At 45.7% G+C, this 6,000-nt stretch overlaps 1 protein-coding gene across 1 annotated transcript in view; it reads left to right on the top strand.

Annotated features, from left to right (window-relative positions):
* The first annotated feature begins 1,214 nt into the window (after window positions 1-1,214).
* The window catches only part of LOC118391582 (kelch-like protein 8), a 36,083-nt gene continuing 31,297 nt past the window's right edge, over window positions 1,215-6,000 (top strand). Inside the window, exon 1 of the mRNA XM_035783098.2 lies at window positions 1,215-1,369. The gene's annotated coding sequence lies outside the window, so the exon portion shown is untranslated. The remainder of the gene's footprint in view (window positions 1,370-6,000) is intronic.

Genomic DNA, 6,000 nt, shown 5'->3' with positions numbered 1-6,000 from the left:
CCAGACAGGATGACCACAACAGTGAATCAATCCACTCAGATGACGCACCCCCTGCGTCAGTCCACTTCATTACGATGCCACCTTCAACCCCTACAGGTAAGGACAGATCAGTCCACTTCATTACGATGCCACCTTCAACCCCTACAGGTAAGGACAGTTTTGAGTTGTTGTAATGCTTCTCTCAGCTGGAATTCATTCACACTTAACTGGTATTTAGAATTCAATCAAACATTCCTGTTCGTCTATTATGATGCACTTGCCCCAGTTGAGCAGAGACTCGGAAGTCCCCCAGTTGGGCAGAGACTCGGAAGTCCCCCAGTTGGGCAGAGACTCATAGAAGTCCCCCAGTTGGGCAGAGACTCATAGAAGTCCCCCCAGTTGGGCAGAGACTCGGAAGTCCCCCAGTTGGGCAGAGACTCGAAAGTCCCCCAGTTGGGCAGAGACTCGGAAGTCCCCCAGTTGGGCAGAGACTCGGAAGTTCCCCAGTTGGGCAGAGACTCATAGAAGTCCCCCAGTTGGGCAGAGTCTTATAGAAGTCCCCCAGTTGGGCAGAGACTCGGAAGTCCCCCAGTTGGGCAGAGACTCGGAAGTTCCCCGAGTTCTTCAAACCCCCAGATGGTTCTTGCTGACCCAGGTTGTCTTGCCTCTGGGCTGCACCGTCGAGGCCATGGGCTATCCTGGTAGGACTGCTGTACCAGTTTGGCTTCAAATGCCCCCTCACGGCCTACCTGCTGATTCTGGGCTTCTCTGTACAGGCAGGCGGTGGCTATAATCATCACGGGCCGCTGTCTTGGAGGAGTCATTGCCAACATCATCAAATACTGGATAGATGGGGACATGGACCTCCTGTGGTTGGGCTTGCTTAGGTCACGTCCCAAATGGCACCCTATTCCCTACATAGTGCACTACTTTTGACCAGAGCCCTATGGAACCCTATTCCCTACATAGTGCACTACTTTTGACCAGAGCCCTATGGAACCCTATTCCGTACATAGTGCACTACTTTTGACTAGGGCCCATAGGTCTCTGGTCAAAATGTAGTACACTGAGACAGATTTTATTTTGTAAATTCTCAAATCAACAGGGATACATACCTTGGTTCTATGTCACATACACTCCCATGATCCTCTAGTTCTCTGTGAACATGTCTCGTCATTACAGGGTCATGGGCCGGTCATCCAGCCAGGCTAATCCGTCCTTTTGTTGTTTTGGGTCTATTTTGGTTGTGTTATTTTGGGTGTGTTGTCTGTAGCATCACCATGAGTATCTCCACAGTGTTTGGTATGGGCATGATGCCTCTGTGTCAATACGTCTACACACACGCCCGGTGTGGAGACAGGCACGATCACAACACCATACTTTAATACAGGTAATGACCGTTTCTGTTTTCCATTCTGTTTCTCTGTCTGCGGTCTCACTCGCTCCCTTTTTCCTCTCTCTCACTACTCAATCTTTTCCCTCAGAGAGAGTTGTGAATGTCGGAGACTAACTAAAGTTATACTGTTACACATAGTCAGTGTTTTATTAGGTCAAATAGCAGCCTTGTGTTCTGCGACGCTAAATTTCAATGCTCGTTCAGATTGATCAATATAAGCTGCAGATGCATCTGAACATGTATATGACATTTGTGGTGCTACAATTATTGAAGATTTGAATGTTGTATTGTTTAACTGTTCTCGGGTGGTAAACAACGTTAGTATTGGTCGTATTGTCGCAATGTACACAGTGGCCAGACTTTGTCATTTCCATTGGCCGGGCCTGGGAGCCAAGTGTCACGCTTCTTGGGTAGCTGCTTGCTCTGTGTAACGGAATCGGTGAGACGCTAGGGGGCAATGTTGTGAACTCTAGTAGATTTTGGCCAGTTTTGAGGATGTTCAAGTGTTTTCAATACAAGGAATTTGACGCGACCTGCACATGCCTTGTGTGTTCCTTGTTCTTCATGATGCTCTTTTCTTCATGATGCTCTCTGCGCTTTTAACGGACCTCTGAGACTATCACAGTGCAGGTGCATTTATACGGAGACTTGATTACACACAGGTGGATTGTATTTATCATCATTAGTCATTGAGGTCAACATTGGATCATTCAGAGATCCTCACTGAACTTCTGGAGAGAGTTTGCTGCACTGAAAGGGGCTGAATAATTTTGCACGCCCAATTTTTCAGTTTTTGATTTGTTAAAAAAGTTTGAAATATCCAATAAATGTCATTCCACTTCATGATTGTGTCCCACTTGTTGTTGATTCTTCACAAAAAATACAGTTTTATATCTTTGTTTTAAGCCTGAAATGTGGCAAAAGGTCGCAAAGTTCAAGGGGGCCAAATAACTTTCGCAAGGCACTGTATGTAAACATTATTGAAGTGCCATTGTTTAAAGTGTCTAGTGATCCATTTATTAAAGTGGCCAATGATTTGAGTCTCTATGTAGGCAGCAGCCTCTCGGTGTTAGTGGTGGCTGTTTAACAGTCTGATGGCCTTGAGATAGAAGCTGTTTTTCAGTCTCTCGGTCCCAGCTTTGATGCACCTGTACTGACCTCGCCTTCTGGATGATAGCGGGGTGAACAGGCAGTGGCTCGGGTGGTTGTTGTCCTTGATGATCTTTTTGGCCTTCCTGTGACATCGGGTGGTGTAGGTGTCCTGGAGGGCAGGTAGTTTGCCCCCACAACACTACCCTCTGGAGAGCCTTGCGGTTCAGGGCGGTGCAGTTGCCGTACCAGGCGGTGATACATCCCGATTTCTCTGCTGTGAATTAGAGTTTGGCGTCAGATAAGTTAATATAAGAAATGAACTAGTACCATTCCATACCATTAGGATGTTGTCTATGTAGCTTTTCCAAAGGCCTACATTCTGGAAAAAATCCTCAGTTTCCACCTCATTTTGTAGGTAGTGCGCACATAGCCTGTCTTCTCTTGAAAGCCAGGTCTGCCTACAGCGGCCTTTCTCAAGAGCAAGGCTATGCTCACTAAGTCTGTACATAATCAAAGCTTTCCTTAAGTTCGGGTCAGCCACAGTGGTCATGTATTCTGCCACTGTGTATTCTCTGTTTGGGGCCAAATAGAATTCTAGTTTGCTCAGTTTTTTTTGTTAATTCTTTCCAATGTGTCAAGTAATTATCTTTTGTTTTCTCATGATTTAGTTGGGTCTAATTGTGTTGCTGTCCTGGGGCTCTGTGGGGTGTGTTTGTGAACAGAGCCCCAGGACCAGCTTGCTTTGGGGGCTCTTCTCCAGGTTCCTCTCTCTGTGGATGATGGCTTTGTTATGGAAGGTTTGGGAATCACTTCCTTTTAGGTGGTTGTAGAATTGAACAGGTTTTTTCTGGATTCTGATAATTAGCGGGTATCGGCCAAATTCTGCTCTGCGTGCATTATTTGGTGTTTCATGTTGTACACAGAGGATATTTTTTTCCACAATTCTGCATGCAGAGTCTCAATTTGGTGTTTGTCCCATTTTGTGAATTATTGGTTGGTGAGCAGACCCCAGACCTCACGACCATAAAGGGTAATTGGTTTAAAAACCCATTTAAAAATGTCTCTCTCTTTCTCTAGGTGGGTGGGTACTGTGGTGGGAGGGCTTCTCTTGATGGTAATAGGGGTTGCCATTGCTGTTCTCTACCGAGGTTCCTGGCACAGTGCTGTTCTCTACCGAGGTTCCTGGCACAGTGCTGTTCTCTACCGAGGTTCTTGGCACACAGACACCTCTATCATGGTCATCGTAGGAGCCATTGAAGGTATCAGGGTAATCAATAATGACGAGAGATTAGGATGTCATCCAGAGTATGTGATGTTTTATTGACAAAAACGAGCACAGACATGACAGGAGCCTGGGAGAACTCTCGTACCGCTCTCAAGTACATTTTCTCAAAGCCTTACTTCCTTGTTCATCTCTGCTTATACCTGGTTTTGCATCATAAAGTGTCTTGCAATAATCAAATTCAAAGTATCACAACAGCTTGAGTTTCAATAAACCGGTAGACCGTATTTGGCTAAGCTTTCCTGTGACAAACTTAACCATGACATTTTTTTTTTACCCGGTAAGTTGACTGAGAACACTCTCATTTACAGAAACAACCTGGACAATGGTTACAAGGGAGAGGAGATGAATGAGCCAATTATAAGCTGGGGATGATGGTACAGTATGAAGACCAGATTGGGAATTTAGCCAGGACACCAGGGTTAACACCCCTACTCTTACAATAAGTGCCAAAGACTACACCCTACACAGGGTAATGTCCCCAATCACTGCCCTGAGGTCAATGGGATATTTTTTTTTAGACCAGAGGAAAGGGTGCCTCCTACTGGGCCTCCCAAAACCACTTCCAGCAGCAGCAGCATCTGCGCTCCCATCCAGGACCAACCCTGCGTAGCTTCAGAAGCAAGCCAGCAGCAGCATCTGCGCTCCCATCCAGGACCAACCCTGCGTAGCTTCAGAAGCAAGCCAGCAGCAGTATGCAGGGTGGTATGCTGCTGATATCAGTGCTGTTGCCATGAAACCACAGCTACAAGTAGCTTGTTAGCAGTTGGAGTGTACAACGGGGCCTTCTCTCTCGACCTTGGGTAGGAAACACTCCCTAACTTTAAGATGTCATCCGTTTCAGAAACCACCTGCAGGATGAGCCCATATTATATGATGAGTCAGAGACAGTATTTTCTTTTTTCAAAGGCCCGTTGGACATCACTGCTCATTGTCCATTTGAGCTTACAAACAAAACACAATGAGGCATATTTCTCTATGTTGAGAATGACAAATCATTGTGGTCTATTGCTACACGTCTAGTGCAAGTCACTATGACCCCACCTCTATTATATTCAATGGCACGGGTCACCAAGCAATGACCGTTTGACTTTTCCAGACCCTTCACCATCTTCCCCCTGATAGGCTACAGCGCCCAGTTCATCACCGCTGTCATCGTCAGGCAGCCCTGGCAGAAATCAGAATATCAAACCAAACATCCCGTCGTCTTTCTCACAGCTCTTCTGGGTTTATGTCATCTTCCTCCCACTGGGCAACAACTGGTTGAATCAATGTTGTTTCCACGTCATTTCAACAAACAAACAAAAACATCTATGTGATGACGTTGAATCAACGTCAAACTGATTGGATTTGAAAAGAGTAATCAACGTCAGGGAATTTCGTATTTTTTTCACCCAACTTTTAACCTAAATACAATGAAGGTGAAATGTTTAATTTGATTTATTTCATGTTTAATTCACGTTAGTTTACAACTCAACCAAATGTAAATTAAAACGTAGACGTTTGAACTGACGTCTGTGACCAGTGGACTTCCTGTTGGGACCTAAGATGAACTATGTAATGAACCAACTAATACATAATATTACTACTACACTGTTTTGTTCATTGTATTTCACTACGTGATACAGATGGCCAGCGCTACGTGATACAGATGACCAGCGCTACGTGATACAGATGGCCAGCGCTACGTGATACAGATGGCTAGCGCTACGTGATACAGATGACCAGCGCTACGTGATACAGATGACCAGCGCTACGTGATACAGATGGCCAGCGCTACGTGATACAGATGGCTAGCGCTACGTGATACAGATGACCAGCGCTACGTGATACAGATGACCAGCGCTACGTGATACAGATGGCTAGCGCTACGTGATACAGATGACCAGCGCTACGTGATACAGATGGCTAGCGCTACGTGATACAGATGACCAGCGCTACGTGATACAGATGACCAGCGCTACGTGATACAGATGGCTAGCGCTACGTGATACAGATGGCCAAAAAATTGTAAACCTCCACAAGTCTGGTTCATCCTTGTCAGCAATTTCCAAATGCCTGAAGGTACCACGTTCATATGTATAAACAATAGTACGCAAGTATGAACACCATGGGACCACACAGCTGTCATTACCGCTCAGGAAGGAGACGCATTCTGTCTCCGAGAGATGAACGTACTTTGGTGCGAAAAGTGAAAATCAATCCCAGAACAACAACAAAGGACCTTGTGAAGATGCTGGAGGAAAGTGGT

The sequence above is a fragment of the Oncorhynchus keta genome, chromosome 12 (genome assembly GCF_023373465.1).
Source record: "Oncorhynchus keta strain PuntledgeMale-10-30-2019 chromosome 12, Oket_V2, whole genome shotgun sequence".
Lineage (NCBI taxonomy): Eukaryota > Metazoa > Chordata > Actinopteri > Salmoniformes > Salmonidae > Oncorhynchus > Oncorhynchus keta.
This window is presented reverse-complemented; position numbering and strand designations above follow the sequence as displayed.